We start from the raw sequence: 19,460 nt of genomic DNA on the forward strand, positions 1-19,460 counted from the left end.
GTTTTGCTTGTGGCCGTATCCATAGGTTGTCTGTGTGGCAGGTCACATGGGAACAAGTGAACACGGAACAAGGGCACACGCCACAAGGGAACAGCCTATGGATATGGGGCCTTAGTGGGTAAGGTAGTTGGGTTTCTATCCTTTTACCTCATTAGTTTGGCTTAAAATGACCAGAAAACTTCCCCGACAGTTGTTACTAATAACATTTTATAATATTTGGCAAAGATAAACCAAATTAGAACTTGACCGAAATCGTATATTAAGGCTTTATTTGACTTGCAGAATTCTCATAAATTCATGTGTGCACTAGTGGTATTTCGATTCAGAAAATTAATTTCAATTCAATTCAGATTCAATTCTTATTTTATAAAATCATTTTGATGCAATTTCAATTCAATTTTTCTCAGATTTAAATCATTTTCAGTTGAAATGGCAGAATCAAAATACAATGTTGTATGCATTTTCGATTCAATGAATTGAATTGAAATGAACAAAAACACATTTCGATTCAATGCATTGAATTGAAATGAAAGAATAAAAACATTTCGATTCAATGCATTGAATTGAAATGAAAAAAACCCCACCATTTCGATTCATTTCATTGAATTGAAATGAAAAATAGCCAAAATCATTCCTATTCCAATGCATTGAAATAACACCAGTGTGCACAAGGAGTAGAGACGTCTCACTGCACTGTGTACACAATTAATAATATTGATGAACTATTGAACTAGACTTGTGACCAGGTTATGCGATATCAACTTTGTTGGATAGATAAAACGCGGGCAGTGTGTTCCAGCAAAAAATACCGGCTGATTTAATTTGGACATAAGTTGAGAAATAGGCATCAGGAAAAGGTGCGTGTAGCCCATCTTATTTTACATCTTTATTTGAATCTGGTGACTGGTTGCGACGAAATGAGCGATTACATAACTTATACGTCAATTCACTTCATTCCAAGTTTGAAAGAAAGATCACGGAACACAATAATACGACGTACACTAGTAGTTTTAAAACATTATTACGTAGCGTAAGTGGCGTAGCGTCATAGGGACACATGGCACGTGCCCCCCCCCAAATCGATTTGAAAATTGAGAAAATCCCATAGGAAAATTGCCGAAAAACGGCTTGTGTCCCCCAACCAGGCCCGGTGCACCCAATCATGGTCGGTGCCCCTCAATAGGATGACTCACGCTACGTCATTGCATGCCAATGGGCTTTTTAGTGAAATCATTTTCGTTTAGTTAGGTTTTGTTCAAATGTGAAAATACAGCGCAATATTGAAAATGAAAAATAAATAGTTTTCTTCGTTTAGAAAATGATAATATTTTGAACAACATAAGAATTCGAGCTGGCTAAAACGTCAAAGTTGTCTCACACATTAATGTTTTTGGAATATTTCCAAGAGATGGTAATGCAAAATGTTAAATATTTCAAAACTCCACCATATTAATCCATGATATCCAAAAATCAAACGTAAAGCTATAAGCATTTGATCATTGTCATTCTTGTCATTCTTGGCTCATATTGTTCTGAAATTAAAATATAACATTATGCATTGTATCAAATATTGTCACGAATAATGAATGCAAAACTTTAACAAAAAGTTAAAGCATTAACCATAATATTGCACAATATCAATAATTAGAAGCTACAAGCTCAGTACTTAATCATGACCTTTCTTGGTTGTTTGAAACGTTGACATCATGTTCAATTCCAGGAATCCATGTTATGTTTCTTATCAAAACACCGTCGGAATATAAAATAATTGTTAAGAGGATTAAATTTAATTAGATGCAATTAGGAAGGGATGAGCGAGTATGAAAATTAACCTGTTGATCAAAATTGGAATTAACTGCATTGATCCGAATCAAATAAAATGTTCGTACATGTAATATAAAATTAACTCTCAGAACTCTAGACAACCGATGGCTATTGCTGTACAATAATGTCATTTAATGAGGCAATACAAACGACAATACAAATTTGGTGTCGAAATGAGCAAAATTTTGAGTTACACCTTTCCGATTAAAAATAATAAAGCAATAATTTTTTTTTTCAGTAAATATCATAAGAAAACTATAATGCTTATACTGGATTTTTTTCCAAACCCTGTAATTTAGGCTTCTAGTGTAAGATTTTCGATTTACACAGGCTTCAACTGCGAGCATTTTTTGGGTCAACGTTTTTGCTTTTCAAAGTAACATAATTCGCTAACGAAAGATATTTACCAACTTTCTAAACTGCACCTCATATAAAGCTATATGTCATAGTTTTGTCAGAATTTCGGTTTTGATTGTACCATTTTTCATTTCCGACTACCAATTTTGTCAAAATCAACTCGCGAATGTACCCAAGGATGGATTATTTTGCAAGCTGCAATAGAAATATCGATTATTTCTGCTGGTTATATTAGAAATGAAGTACTGGTTGGACATTTTGGCAGTCCCAAATGAAAAAGGTGAAATTAAAACGGAAATTCTGACAAAACTATAATATATAGACCTACACGATGTGCCTTACAGAGGTGTGAAATATCTTTCTTTAGCAAACTATGTTAGTTTGAAACGCTAAAAAATGAATTCCGAAAAAGCTCGCGGGTGAAGTTAAGGTCTATAAAAATCAAAAATCTTACACTAAAAGACACGATTTCATGCCTAATTTTGAAAATTCAAGGAAAAAAATATTGCTTTATATTTGACCGAGAAAACTAATTTAATAGCAAAAAGGTATATCTCTGAATTGTGATGATTTCAACTTGTATCGATCGACTTTTATCGCCACTATGCATGACAATATAAGCTGGAGACTAAAGTTCTGAGTGTTAAATTGGTTTTGATGCGTATTTCGCGACTTATTATGTCCAAATGAATTCATTCGGTTATTTTTTGAGACACACTGTACACATTGTGGTCAGCTCGTAGCACAGAGCTTAGGGACGTATTACACTAAATCACTGCGCGAAAGGTGCAATGGTGATGAGTTCCGGTTAAACGTATATGGCTACATGAGACAATGTGGTGTCCTTAGGGACCATGTTCTTCGTGAGGTTGGCATGTTCTGATTTAAATGAAAGATGCTAACCTATTAATGACTAAAATAGATATGAAATTATACAAATCGATTTCACAAGAAAAGTAGGCCCTGTCCGAATTACTGCTAACGGAACAAGTTTTAATGCTAGTTTTAGCGTTGAAATAGCGGCGTCGCTTTTCAACATTTTTTAATAAAAAACTGAACCTGTAAAGTTCCCCAAAATTGAAGCTTAAATGAAATTTCAGTCCTTAATTAATACAGGAATGACGTTAAAGAGTGAAAAATATTGTCACGCCTGGTAGAAAACGCCGTTTAAAAAAGGTGATTTTTACGTGCTTTTCAATGGAGAAGTTATTTGGTGGTTTACGCCCTTAGCAGTGCAATGCGATTTCGGCAGCACACCACTCAATCCTTCCGCATTTAATTGGTGTAACCCTTCATAATTCCGGTAAACATAGGTGTGCAGTGCAAACAAGTGGGTGTTCCTTGTGAGCAAGATGATTAGCCATGATTCGTAAGTACAAAGCTGAAAACAACTGAAGGGTGGCGCAGTTCAGGTGCCCTTAGCGTTTGTCTCAACTTAAAAAAAATGATTTCATACTTTATACTTTAATTTCATACTTTATACTTCAGTCGAAACTTTCAAAATATTGTCACATGGGGTAAAAACAAACTTACTTTCTTGTGTTTCTACGCGTATTTCAATAGTAAGGACGTTTATTTAGTGGTATGCGCTCTTACCTGTAGACTTGAACCATGGAAGTACGCTTGAACCAGACCCAATCTCGCTCTGACTTTATTTACCTGTGACCAATGTCCGGTTACCTAATGACAGTACGAAGTCACATGCTCCGACTACTAGAATTGACATCGTATATGAGTGCGAAAATGGCCACTGTACAAGAGAATTCTGACATTCGTGTCATGTTATGGTCTGTTCCACGATCTGTGTCAACAAGTTTTCTTAAATGTATGACAAATGTTCCAAATTCTCAGACGTGGTATGAGCCTTATTGGATGGCATTTTCATTTTCAAATTATGGCAAACATCGCCATATGCTTGTTGGTATGATGCTAGATGCATGGGGAGATAAATTGGATGATCATGATACTGCTAGTTTTGCTTCTAGTACACCAGGTAAAGTAGTACACATTTTCCAAACAATGTGAGTTATCTTTTGGGGTCCGACAGACCGCTAGACCGACAAAAGAAAATTCCTATACTTAGAGGTGTGTCAGTCCGAAAATGAAAAAGATCGCGCCTGTCCGAAAATAGCCTGCGCGCTAGACCGCAAATGCAACAGTCCGGAATTTAATATCTGAAAATTAAATGCCGCTAGTCTGAATTTTATTTTGACTAACGCATCAATTTATTTTATTCTGAAAACCACGTCGCTAGTCCGAATCTGAAGAAGACTTAGGCAAGATCAGACACGCCACTTGTCCGAATATGAAATACACTGTGCTAGACATACTCTAGAAAATACTTCTTCAGTCCGACACTGCGCTAGTCCGATATTCAATATTCGGACTAGCGCTGTGGTTCAAAAATTCGGTCTAGTGCAATGCTTTTTAGACCTGAGCATATCTGATTAAATGTCAGCTTCAGGCGAGTATTTTTGCGGGTATTTTCTCTGGTATTTAGATGCAAATAGAGTGGTAATGTTTTATTTTTGATAAAGCCCTAAAATATTTAATCTACATGGGTGAGGTATTTCGGATCGCTTACTCTTTTCAAACTTCATTGTTCTTCAACCCGTGTCAATCTTTTGAGTTTTGATGATTGTTTAATGTTCTTTAGTGATAACGGAGTCAATAGTGAAACATGGTTCACCAAACCCTGCAAGGTAATATGTATGGCGGCAAATTGACTCTTATTCAATTGCCCTGGCCGAGGCTCGAGGTTATTATACTGATCAAAAACAAAGTGTTATCGTTTGATGTTTAAGACAAATAAATTATCACTGTTAACATTCAATAACATTTCTTTCTTATGTAGGAGGATACTGGGCTGCCAACAAATCTTATTCTTGGATTAAAAACCAACTAGAATGTCCACCATCCGACATGAAGAAATTTGTGTTCGCCAAAGATTTCATTGCGGGATTAGAGGGAATGTACGAATACATCCCAAACGGTTTCCGTCATACGTTTCTGATTCGTCACCCGTATAAAGTCTTCAAATCATGGGAAAGAATGTTAAATCGATCAGTCGAAGATGAATCGAAGCGGATGAAAATTTCTGAACTTCCAGAATTTTTACTGCCACCAGGGATGTTCTTCAAAGAACAGTACGATCTTTACCAATACGTGAAAGAGCATTATGAACCAAATCCCGTAATTATTGACACTGATGACTTATTGGCTGACCCCGGTCGTGTATTGAAAGCTTATTGTCAGGAAGTAGGTATACCTTATAGCGATGAATTACTTCAGTGGAAACCTGGACGAGATTGTATGGATCAACAATGGATGGTGGCAAAAGAAGTGATCGTTGCTCAAAATTTTGGCAATCCTCACGCGGAAACCTTTGCCAGTTCATGTTTTGGAAAACCTACAAAGGTTCCCAATCGAGATGAATTTTCAGATGATATTTGTCACTGCTCTGATGTATGCATGGAATATTATGAAGCAATGTATGCAAACAGGTTGCAAATCTAGAAAGGAAAGAGTAGGAGAATTTAGGAAAAAAGATTTATGATTTCTAATTGCTATTAGCAACAGGTGCATCAAATAGAGAATAGAGGAAGGAGGACATCTTTTTTAAAGAGTATCAAATAAGGAAGTCAACTTTTAATGAATTCTGTGGAGAAGGAAAATTTTATATAAATATATATAAATACACTGTTAACGGTTTCTTACGGGCTGGATTCTGGTGTACGTATTATATACACGAACGTTCGATATAATACGCCTGCCGTAAGGCGTACGTCGTAAAGGATATCGCCGGGGATTTCGGAACGCTCGTATTTATAAAGGAGATGTACATAATGATGTCATCACGTCAGGTTTTATGGTCAATTTGATAAAATGTAAAATATGTAAATATCAAACTTGATCTGCTGTTCAATGAGTTGGCTAATAACGAAATTTGAGATAGGAACTATTGGGTTCAGCTATTAATTTTTTTAATAATTCTGTTACCCCATAGCATTAAAAAACTAGTATTTTGATAATTAAAATAGCTGGATGCGGTATGCAGCTGACTGGGGTGGTTACGGGTCGTTAAAACCACTAGAACCACAAACCGCGAAATATGGATATCCAACTAGTTTGCCCCGCATGGCTACAAAGAACCGCTAACCGCGAAATATGGATATCCAACTAATTTGCCCCGCAGGGCTACAAAGCACCATTAACCGCGAAATATGGATATCCAACTAGTTCACCTCGCATGGCTACAAAGAACCACTTAGCGCGCAATATTTTTTTACCTCAAAAAAAAAGAATTAATATCTACCAAAAAACGTTTCAAAACGTAAAAAGCGGCCAAAGTTTAAAATATCTTTCCTGTGTGGCTTTTCACCCGTTTGTAAACTTGGTCCCCTTTATGAAAGTTTTTAAAGACCCATACGAAGTCATCTATAGGCTACTTGTTGGTTTTCTTAGTTGTCAATGTTTATTTTGTAGAGCAAATGAATTAATGTTCGTGCGTAATTGAAGTTTTTTTCCGTATAGACGTTATAATGTATTTTGTAGCAAATACTCACTTTGTTAAATTCTTCATCGTCATGTGCGATTCTGCGCCTTATGTACAGATGTAGGGCCTATATGTAGCAGGTTGACACACAGTCAATTTGCTAAGTATATATAATACTCTACTACTCTTTATGATCACGCAATATAATAAAACATAAACCTTGAAATGTTTTTGATAATACATACGGTAACCTACGTCATATTGCACCGCTTTCGAACAGTCTTAAACCTATAAGAGTACATTGTTGCATGTAAAAATTAGGACTCATTCTTCATGTTAATACTACTTTACTAAATGGGACCAAGTTTAAAAAAGGGTGAAAAGCCACACAGGAAAGATTTTTTATTCTTTGGCCGCTTTTTACGTTTTGAAACGTTTTTTGGTAGATATACCTTTCTACATCGGATGCTACAGTTTTTACACAAAAGCATTTATTGACATTTTAGAAATAGCCGAGTGGTATTTCTGAAAAGGTAATCAGGTCGGTTTTCCTAGCATGTGCATTAAGTTAGCGTTAATTTATTTTATTCTAGCAACACGGCCAGAAATTTGTCAGCATGTCGTGCTGAAAGTGTATTATGTTCATGGGGTCACAGGCATAATGTCAGAGGCAAGGAGGTTATATATAGAAAGGAGAGAAAATAGATTACGTAACGCCTATTGTTCCTTTGTGCCTATTTGAGTTTCCGAAACGCTGTTCATCGAGAGGTACCTTTTGTTCGAGACAATTAAAGGGCTTCCGCCATTAAATCGGTAACTGACCTGACAGCGTATTAACGTTATAATAGGCAGGCTACTGTCAATAAGTGATGAAATGAAAGTCACGTGAAAGCGCCTACACGAGCGAGAGGTACCCTTTGTTCTAATCCAACCCAAGGGTGTGCTTGAGTTGTCGCATGCACACAAAACAGAGGTTCGCCTACAATACAAACCTATTGGTTTGGGCCCTCATTTGATTATACTCAGTGAACACACTTTGCTCTACCATTTCGCCAAGGACAGTTCAGCAGCATGGGCAAAGTGTGCGCTCTGTGAGGCGGATATAAGATATTGTTTGCCAATAGGCCTACATAAGGATTTGAAGTAATTATGATATCGCTCCTACTGTAGTATTTTTACTAGACATTAGCCGCGGTCCACATCTTGTTTTCCAAAAACGTGGGGACGTGAAAAGAATATATAATTTTTTTAGGGCCTATAATGTACTAGTAGTTAATGTAAAAGATTTGTTTTTGAAGCAGCGCCCCCGGGCGATGCTTCCCTATTAATTTCACCGAAATGGCTTACATACGATTTTGATACACCATTGACAATGCACAGCGGCGAGCTTTTTAGCACGATCGGGTACCTTATGCAGCGTAGTCGCATGCCCACTCTCTATTTGTGATGGGTTTGTTTTACATGTCAGTAACTGACTAAGAAAGAGATTTCATGAGCTTACATGAGAGTGAAACCCCCATAATGCATTGCGAGTCAAGCATACTAGCGACTGAGCAACAGCTGTTACGTCATCATTTTCATGTTGGTCGTCAGTTGATATAAACAGTCTTATCTCTCACAACTCCCGTATTTTGCGTGTGAGTATAGGCCTAGATGTATATAGTGTTTATAGTTCACAGTATTCAGTGGAATAAACGAATTGGAGTCGACAATAATGCATGTTAGCGATTGAGCGCCAAATAAACTTGGTTCTGCATAAAATGTTGTCAAATAGGCCTATAGTACGAAACGAATGCCTTGGTTTAACGATTGGCAAAGCATTCAATCTTCGGATGATTGATGTATATGGTGCTCATGACGGGGCTCATGATTGTAGTTTGATGGAGACGATGGGGTCAAAAACTAGGTTGAAAATTTTATTTTATCGTGCCGTCAGTTCATGTCATGTCATGATTGTACTTTGAACGGGAGTAAAAAACTTTGATTAAAAAGTGTTATAAAATCAAGGAAAAGCAAGGTTATCGGAAATATTCAATTATTCTCATGATCATACACGATACAAAAAGCTACAAAATATACGTGGGGGAGTCCCCGGGGGGAGTCTCCCTGGTTGGAGGTATACGGGAATGTGCCACGGTTTTAAGGTACCTTTTCAGCGATTTTGGTATATGGGTGGGTTTTAAGTGCATTGGACCAATATTTAAATGATAAATCCTTGGCGCTGCTTAACCCTTTTAAAGGTTTTTTAGTTCTTTGCGGTGTGAAAGCACTTTGTCGTAGCTCAAATAATTGTGTTATTTCTGAATTTACCCATGGTTTGTTGTTGCTATGTATTTTAATAGTCTTCATTGGAAAGAATGACTCGACCGCATTGTCTAGATAGCCATAAAGTGCATCAGCCTTGTCCTGTGTGCCTTGGGCATTGGTGACATTATCCCAGGTTTGACTCTGAACCCAACTACCGAACTCTCTAATCTAATTTGAGAGTCTTTCATGGGACGAACCTTTTTAGTGACGGCTTTAGTTTTATCTTGGCGATACATCTTATTAGGCTTCCACACAATGCATGTGTGATCACTCTTACAGATGGGACTCACGTCAAGTGGGTTTTCTAAATAAGAACTGATGTTTGACATAATTAAATCTAAAATTCATAGTATTCATGGTTTATTTGATTACTGTATGATCATGATAGTCGTGTACATTAATATTAAAGAAGATCAACTATAAGATGAATTGTCAAATAAATATGCCGATGCCGGTATATGCTCCATTTCTTTCTTGTAAGTTGTATTTCTTTATTAGTATTTAGTCGTCCCTTTCTAGAATTTCTTATTTCTTTTGAAATCTATAACAGGATTCCGTAATTTCCGTTTATATAATATTGGTCTAGATAACGTCCACTTACAAGGGGTGTTTATTATTTGAGCAAATTAGACGTGAGGAGACGTTCCAGTTTCATATTCTCACCCTGACAAACCCACCGCCAAATGTAATGACTAACTCTTCGAGCGAGTAGGCCTAATAGGCCCTAATGATAAACTTGATTTCTCTGAAAATTAACGTGCCGTGATGAATGGGTGCTCGGATTCTTTTGTAAAAACGAAACATCGCACACTCACGACGTCCGTTTTACGTGTCACGTGTCATGGACTGATTAGCACCTCTCTCAGAAACCACGTTTATATCAAGTTCATATCAAATTATGATAATAAAATTATTGGGTTAAGAAATTAATTATCAATAAATAAAGAAATGAATGGAGAGTTGTCATAAATGGTACTAAATAAAGAAACAAAAATGCTAAATGAATACCTAACTGTAAATATGCATAAATCAATCGATCTATTAACATATCAATCAATCATTCAATCAGCCGCCAGTCAGTAGATCAATCAATAAAGCAAAGCAAATCATACTTGTAAGCCTATAATACTATATTAAATATAATTGCGGACCAAGCCAACCGATGCAGCTCGATACGCCCAATGTATGAATAAAAGCACCTAACAATAAAGTCGCCCAATTGAACAGCTGTAGGTGTCGATCGCACGACTTCATGAATATTGATTGGCAACATTTTCCAATATGTCAGCGCTCAAATCGGACACAATAGAACAATAGACCCTTCAGTGTGTTGGTCAGAGGTATAATTTAATTACTTGCGTATGCGTGCAGTGTACTTTGTAGTATACACATGTATAAAATATAGCACAGGGAAAAAAACAATTCGCCGCCAAACGCGGCGTTTTTTTTTTTTTTTTTTAATTTCATGCATTTATACACAGTTAGGTGGGGGAAGTTTTTTTTTTTTTTTTTAGTGTTGGTGGGGAAAGTTTTTTTTGCTCATGAATCTGAATTCGATTGACAGGATAATTGGTTATACATTTAGGAGTTTCACAGGATAATAATTAGATGTTAGGATAGAAGAGGGTGTGTTCCAATATCTGTGATGTTATGCCCTTAATTAAAAAGTCTGCTATCAAAAGCTATTTGCACACATGATAAACAATTAAATTAATTTGGATCTTTGATTAACTTCATATATTTGGGTATATAATAATATGATATAAATCAGGAAATATCCTATATACAGGGTGGTCCAAAAACAACTTTACCCAATTATAAAGGTTCATAACTGAAAATTGAAAAGTCTGCTTCAAATTATTGTCACATATTCGTAAAGAACATCTTTTTAAGAGTATTTGGTGAAAAAATTATTCAAAAATGTATTAAATTAAAAATGTGACGCTAGTTTTAAGTCAGAGGGTCAAAAATTAACTTTATCCACGCGAAGGACTACTGCCTGTCGCGTCGCATCACTTGCAATAGCGAATTCGATAGGGAATGAGAATCACAATCAACTAATTCAAACATAAACAATTTCTTTGTTAAGCTACGATATTTCGTCATGATAAGCAACTTTCAAAGATATAAAAACAATTCTCTTCAAATATGCGCAAAGCAATAACTGTAACCTGTAAACCATTTTTTGTCATTACGAAATGTTATCTACAACATATACAAGAAAGTTAGAAGTTATTACACTTATTGCGTTCGTGGTGTGTTCGGCAAATTGTTGCGTCAACAACTTCCTCTGGGGTTAGCTGGAAATTCCCTTTGAACCGCTGCATTATTTGCAGCTGAACGGCCAGTTCTTGGACGTCTGCTTCGGGTTTTGCATCTACTCATCACACTTCCGAATTTGTGAAAGTTGTTCGTACATGTATGTAGAGTTATGGTAGGTTTTAGCCGGGAAACAAATCCGAAATTGACGCTGCACTTCCAAAAAGCTTTCTGTTCTTAAGTATACCTCTGTCATAAAAGTTCTCTCTTGTGTTGTAAATTTGTCTTATCATGACACCTTTCAAACCTATTTAGAAATAAGCCACGCAGTCTAAAAATGTACGAAGGCCTATTTAAAAGCTCTTTTAAAATTCAAAAATTGCGCCAGGTGAAACCTTTGTAATTATGTAATTTTTATGCAAATTGTTGGTCACAGTAGTGAAGTTTGAGTACATGACATGTAAATGGGGATTAAAATCGAGTGTATTTCGTTCATGCATGTAAAACAATCATCACTTTTCAAAGCCAAGCCAAAAGACAATTACACGTATGCCTAACACATATGTATGCCTTACTCAGCAATCGGACACATCCAATTGAATTACGTGTGGACAAAGTGATTTTTGACCCTCGGACGTAAAACTAGCACCATTTTGTTAATTTAGCTTCTTTTGCTTTCATTTCTTCATCACATACTTTCAGAAAGATATACATTTAGAATATGTAACAATATCATGAATTGCTCTTCTACAATTCGAGCAACCACCCTCTGAAATTGGGTAAAGTTGTTTTTGGACCACACGTCCTGTATATCACTTAAGGCTGAGTTCACATAGAAGTATACGGTATACGGTATTCGCTATACGAAATACGCTCATTCGATCAGGCTGAGTTCATATAGGAGTATACTATGTGAACTCAGCCTGATCGAATGAGCGTATTTCGTATAACGAATAGCGAGCATGTCAGTTTACCCATTTTCTTCGTCTTATCAAATGCTTGTAACTTTACTTCTTGAGGTCACATTGCATTCAATGAGGTGTCATAATGTGCAGAATTAGATAGTGCATCTATTAAAAAATGAATTTACCCACATATGGTTTAGGTGTTTAAAATTTGGACGGTATACGCTGCAATAAAATCAAACACGCGCGATTCCCACTATACTATACTAAACGCAGGTATACGTCCTTTTCGAATAGCTCTTATGTGACCCGGTACTATGAAATTACCTTGCTCGATTTAAGCTATACGCGTCCACCTGCAAAACGTGCATCGTATACCCGAATAGTATACTTCTATGCGATCGTAGCCTTATGTGAACCGGTACTATGAAATTGCCTTGCTCGATTTAAGCTATACGCGTGAACCTGCAAAACGTGTACCGTATACCCGAATAGTATACTTCTATGTGAACGCAGCCTTAACCATGCTAACAAATACAATAGCTTTGGGTTTCAGTATGTGTAAGCCTATAATATTTTTGTTGTTTATACATAACTATTCTTGACATACTGTTTATTATTTTGTGTGTTTACATTTTCAAAACCAGATTGTTATGAATTATTCTATTGTCTAGATGCGAATGTTGTTTGCTTTTACAAATTTCATTTGTGCAATCACAACTATACTATAGGGCATAGTCAGTTTTGACGTAAGTAGTGTGAGAGAAGAATACAAAACAGGGTGTAACAAACTATATATTGGGTAAAATCACTAATGAATTAGCTTCCAAAATTCTTAAGGATGTAGAAGGGATCACATGTGGTACCAAATGATCACATTTGCTACCAAATGTTTGGAATTTATTTCATCTTATTTCAAATTTATGCAACGTAAAGACCATATGTGGAATCCAAATGACGTAAGAAATCCATTTAAATGATCAGAATTTTGAAACTTGAAAGTTACCGATTTTGAGAGAATAGCAACAAATGGAATTTGGCTCAAAATGTTCAAACAACCATATATTTACATTTTAAAAAGAAGTCCAGGCCCTAGCTAGAACCCGGCCTACACCGGATAGGGCAGAGATTTTGACACTTGATTTGGGTTATTGGACCTTTGAGGTTAAAGAATCACGGAGGTGCTTTTGCGAAAGCGGCTGCGAATTCGAGAGTTCCAAGATGGCCGCCGGCGGCCATTTTGAAAATTTTAAATTTTAGTTTTCACTCAATATTCATGTGTAATACATCATTCTATAGGTTTTTGCATACAAGGAATCAATTTCTGACATTATTTTTATGATTGAAGGTCAGTATAACATGTTTACATTCAAAATGGCCGCCGAATGGTTGCCAAAAGATGGGGTTTTCATTAAAATGCATTTAGAATTCAATATTTTAACTTATTTGATGTTAAAAATAACCATGGGATGCTGATATTATGGTGACAACAAAGCATAAGTCGTCTATGTCATTTCTATCATCTCCTGGATATGTTTAAAAATCAAAATGGCTGCCAAAATGGCCGCCAAAATAGTCTTTTTCATTAAAATGTGTTACAGGAGTATTATAAAGTACCAGATTTACAATGAAATGGTGCCAAACATTGTGTTCTTTTGTATTCAAAGTATCCCTCTGGTAAAGGGGTAACAATATGACATCGGCATCAATTAATATTATCTCATATGGGCATGTAAACATTCAAAATGGCCGCCAAAATGGCTGCAAAACATGATTTTTTCATTAAAATGGTATTTAAAACAGCATTTTAATAGATGTTGTGTTAAATATTTCCATGGAACGCTGATATAATGTTAAAGGGATATTTCTATCCCAATTTCTTCCTGCTCATGTGTTTTTACATTCATAAAAGAATCTTAAATCCTAAATTTCATGCAAATCGGACATTCCGTTGGCGAATTATGGACTATAACATACCGTATATTGCAATGGTCCATAGGATTGTGTGTTATACTTTCGTTGGCGACAGAATAAAATTCAAAATCGAACATGTTGGCCGGTTTCTCTGGAAAGGGAATATATTTGCAAGATTCCTCTTGCACATGATCATTATGCACCTAGTATATAAGGGGTCCCGTTGGTATGAGCATGCCGGCAGAATCATTTTACGACAAAATGTTAACCATATGCCATGAAGCTGAAAAAACGACATCTCCTGTAAAAAACTGGTATCTTGAAAGTTGGTGTAACAGTCATTTAAAAGAATATAATATACTCTTTTAAATGACTGTTACACCAACATCCAAAATATTATTTTGGTGGCCAAGTTGAATTTTAAACATGCCCAATTACCCATAAGTCCATGCTGTTTTCCTATTACTGCTATGCTATAATGATTATGTGGGAAAATACTCTCCTTTTATGGCACCATCCCTTGAAAACCAGATACCTAGTGTCGCTGTAACAGATTTTGATGAAAAATAATATTTTGGTGGCCATTTTGGGAGTCACTTTTATTTCTTTGAACTTACCCATGGGATAATTTTGAATGACATATTTTACGTTACCCTTCTGCCACAGAGATATTTTTGGATCTCGAAGAAAGCACTCATGTGGCACCATTTCCTTAAAAAATCAGATAAATTACATGTTGTTGAGACATAATATTATCAATTTAAAAACTACTTGCATGGTCATTTTGGAGAAAAAAAGAAAGGAAAGAAAGCACTATTGTTGCACATAATACATTATGTAAATTGTAAGTTGCTGGAAGGTATGGGTCTTGCTTAAAATGTCATATGGTTGAAAGCTTTCCATCCTGTTTCTGTTTTGCGGAATTTGATGGAAAACAAAAAATAGACTATGGGGCAGGTTGGCCCACTTGTGCTGGGGCAGGTTGCCCCCATTGTGTTTATGGGCAAGAGTATAATGCATACTTTCTCCATTTTCACCCATTTTGTGTCAAATGAAGCAAAATACAATTTACACACCAACACTAGTCAGTTCCATGGATAAAATTGTTCAAAGGCGGAGTATAGTACAAAAAAATCTATATTGTTGTCCTATTTGAGCACTTTTTGACTGGAAATAGCAATATTTCAATATCATATTTCTTTATAATTGGGAATTTGTACATAAAAAGTAATTCATCACTCAGAATAGTTAATAATGAACAAAAAAGTCAATTACAATTGTTATCCACAGCCTTTCAGTTTTTCGTTATGGGTTTTATAAGATGATTGGTTAACGTTATTTCCTTGATTTTAGCTATTTCCTCAAGAATGACCCATGATGGCGCAAAATGAATTTTATTTTTGATTATCTTGGAACTATGATAGGTGATATCTTACCGCAGTTGTAACTTTAGAATGTTTTATTGGAAAGAAATATGGCAATAACACACGGTTGTGCATAGAGGGCCAACCTGCCCCGTTTGGTGGGCCAACCTGCCCCGGCCTGGTTAATTTTCTTTTCGCCCTCTCCTACAACTACTATAACTTTTGTATAAGTCACAGAGCCATATTAATTTGTTAGCATTTACCTAGAGTAAACAGCTCTCAAGTATCAAATTGAGAGCCTCCTAACCCACAAACTGAGCTCTCCAGATAAGTGGGGAAAAAGGGGGCCAACCTGCCCCGGTCTCCCTTACTAGGTGCATAATTATCATGTGCAAAAGGAATCTTGCAAATTTATCTTATAAATTTATAATTTATATCTAGAGAAACGGGCCGAAATGTTCGATTTTGAATTTCATTCTGTCGACAACGAAAGTATCACACACAATCCTATGGACCATTGAAATATATGTTATAGCCCATAATTCGCCAACTGAATGTCCGATTTGCATGAAAATTTGGGTTTAGGTTTCTTTCATGAATGTAAAAACACATGAGCAGGAAGAAATTTGGATAGAAATACTCCTTTAACATTATATCAGCGTTCAATGAAAATATGTAACACAACATCTATTAAAATGCTGTTTTAAATATCATTTTAATGAAAAAATCATGTTTTTGCAGCCATTTTGGCGGCCATTTTGAATGTTTACATGCCCATGAGATCATATTAATTGATGCTGATGTCATATTGTTACCCCTTTACCAGAGAGATACTTTGAATACAAAAGAACACAATGTTTGGCACCATTTCATTGTAAATCTGGTACTTCGTAATACTCCTGTAACACATTTTAATGAAAAAAGACGATTTTGGCGGCCATTTTGGCAGCCATTTTGATTTTTAAACATATCCAGGAGATGATAGAAATGACATAGACAACTGACCATAATATCAGCAACCCATGGTTATTTTTAACATCAAATAAGTTAAAATATTGAATTCTAAGTGCATTTTAATGAAAACCCCATCTTTTGGCAACCATTTGGCGCCATTTTGAATGTAAACATGTTATACTGACCTTCAATCATAAAAATAATGTCAGAAATTGATTCCTTGTATGCAAAAACCTATAGAATGATGTATTACACATGAATATTGAGTGAAAACTAAAATTTGAAATTTTCAAAATGGCCGCCGGCGGCCATCTTGGATTTCTCGAATTCGCAGCCGCTTTCGCAAAAGCACCTCTGTGATTCGTTAACCTCAAAGGTCCAATAACCCAAATCAAGTGTCAAAATCTCTGCCCTATCCGGTGTAGGCCGGGTTCTAGCTAGGGCCAGGACTATGTTACTCATTGTAATTCATACTTTTGCCGGTACATCCGTTTTAAAGGGATTTTTATTACGCATACAAAAATGCATGGTCATAGATATGTAGATATCGCAATACTTTAGGTCAGCTTAAATCCATGTATATCTTGAACCGTATGTGTAGGGGTGTGTACAAACACGTATGTTACTTCTATGGTACAAGGTAGTAAAGGGTAAGCATGGTAACGGTAACTGTATGAAGGTACAACAACACCATTGAATCAAAATGGCTACGGATAAAGAAAATTCAGATATTATCCGCGTCATGTTATGGTCTGTTCCACGATCTGTCTCAACAAGTTTTCTCAAATGTATGACAAATGTTCCAAATTCTCAGACGTGGTATGAACCATATTGGATGGCATTTTGGTTTTCATATTATGGCAAACATCGCCCAGGAATGGTTAGTAGGCTGCAAGATGCATGGGAAGCTAAGGGAGATCATGGCCATGGTGATACAGCTAGTTTTGCTTCTGAAATATCAGGTGAAGTGCGCAATTCTGTATTGTTACATTAAGTATAGACAGTGTGAAAGAAAATGTAAAAGAAGTAAAGAAAGTGTGAAAGATATATTATAGAAAGAAAGTGTTAAGTAAAGAAAGTGTGAAGAAAGTGTGAAGTAAAGCGTGAAAGAAGTAAAGAAAGAAAGAAAGAAAGAAAGAAAGAAAAAAGGAAGGAAGAAAGAAAGAAAGGGGGAAAGAAACAAAGAAAGAGTGAAAGAAAGAAAGAAAGAAAGAAAGAAAGAAAAAGGAAGGAATAATGAAAGAAAAAGTGAAAAGAAAGAGTGAAAAAAGGAGAGAAAAAAAAAACGAAAGAAAGAAGAGACTTTATGAAGACATGATTTTGTCAAACTAATAAAAAATTTATTTATTTGACCAGTGGTGGCATGACGATTGCTAGGTATTTCATAAACAAGTTTTGACGGTTTGAGGTAGTTCATTTACATTATTGAGAGCACAGTGTGCTGCTGCGTAGACATACAAATGGGTGTTTTCCTGAAAAAATATTTTTTAACATACATCATATCGCCTTTGGCATCTTAACTCTTCATATGTGCAAGAACAAATTTTAGATTAATTTGCAAACATTCGTTCAAAATTCACAAATTATTGGAATATTTTATATGTTTGTTAAGGTCAGTCAGACAAATGGCATACCGTAAAACCTCGTCTACAAGCATATAGAGTGTTTTTGATGAAAGCTAAATTTATCCAGCTGCCCTCCATAAACAACATAAAATAACATTATGGAGTTTGAGCAAATAAAGTACCGATACAAGCGTATACAAACAAGTATTATTGTAAGACAAATCTATTGTATTGATATATTTACAGCTGTATTATATTAATTTAGCTTTCATCAAAATACTCTTTATGCCAGTAGACGAGGGTTTACTGTATATGGGTAAAAAATACCTATTTCAAACTAGCGGGCGAAACTCAAATATATGGTTTAAATGCGCTTAAGGCAAAGGACCGGATGATTATTATTGTCTCATTCTACTTCAGTGCCAATGAGGTTAAGAAAATGGCAGTTGTTCCAAATATACCTTACATAATATATTTACATTCAAAGTTTAGATGTCTCGTAGACAATCATTAAAATTGGGTATCGCTGTAGAATATGTCATAAAAACAGAACGGCAAATGCTAATTACTTCGTTTTTTCACACAAGGCCACTAATGGATATATCATGTGCTTTAAATCCTAAAAGCTCAATCTGGTTACAAAATAAAGATGGATTCCTTGCACTATTGCACTTTTGTACTCACCCTGTATATTGCTTGTAGAAAATAAACACCCTGTTTATGGACTGAACATCTAGTGTTTTAAGTTGAGCACTATAGACATTTAGTTCATGAAGAGTGTGTTTAATCTTTTGTAATGAATTTGTATGCAACTTTTTTTATGCAACTTGCCGACAACCTATGCACCTTTGCATCACTTAAGTTGCAGAAATCTTATCACATTCACATTGTGAGAACTTTACGCTACTGTGCGACAGGTTAAAAGATGGTCAGAGGATGATTTAAGCACTACCCAGCACTCCACTGGGGTCAACTTGCGGTTAGCACAGCTGTGTGAGTGAACATGGCACCACTGCTTGCCCACTGCACAGACGTGCATGGTTACATTTAAATTTGGACTGATATATTTACAATAAAAACACATTCAAAATGTTGGTCGATTTCACATTTTATGTTATCTACAAAAGGTGTGAATTATCCTTTGTGCATACATCAATTTTGTTCTGAAATCGACCAAGTAATAACGACACACACACAATTCTAAAACAACATCTTTTGCACAGAATTCAATGGGATTTGAAAAGTAAAGTGGCAGTTGAAACTCTCATGATAACACTTTTATAGTGCATGATGGGGCTTCCTTAAATCATCCTCTGAAAGATGGTAGGGACACGTGTGCATTTCATTCAACATTTAATAAAGAGGTTCTGTGTACTTTTCAAAAATGACAATTCAATTAAATGGAATGACAATTTAAATGAAACCTATTACCTTTATAAGTAAATCAAAAGGAATTTTATATTATTATTACATTTTACAGATATTAATTTGTGCAATTGTAGGCACCTGTGCGCAT

The sequence above is a fragment of the Amphiura filiformis genome, chromosome 4, assembly GCF_039555335.1.
Source record: "Amphiura filiformis chromosome 4, Afil_fr2py, whole genome shotgun sequence".
NCBI classification, from domain to species: domain Eukaryota; kingdom Metazoa; phylum Echinodermata; class Ophiuroidea; order Amphilepidida; family Amphiuridae; genus Amphiura; species Amphiura filiformis.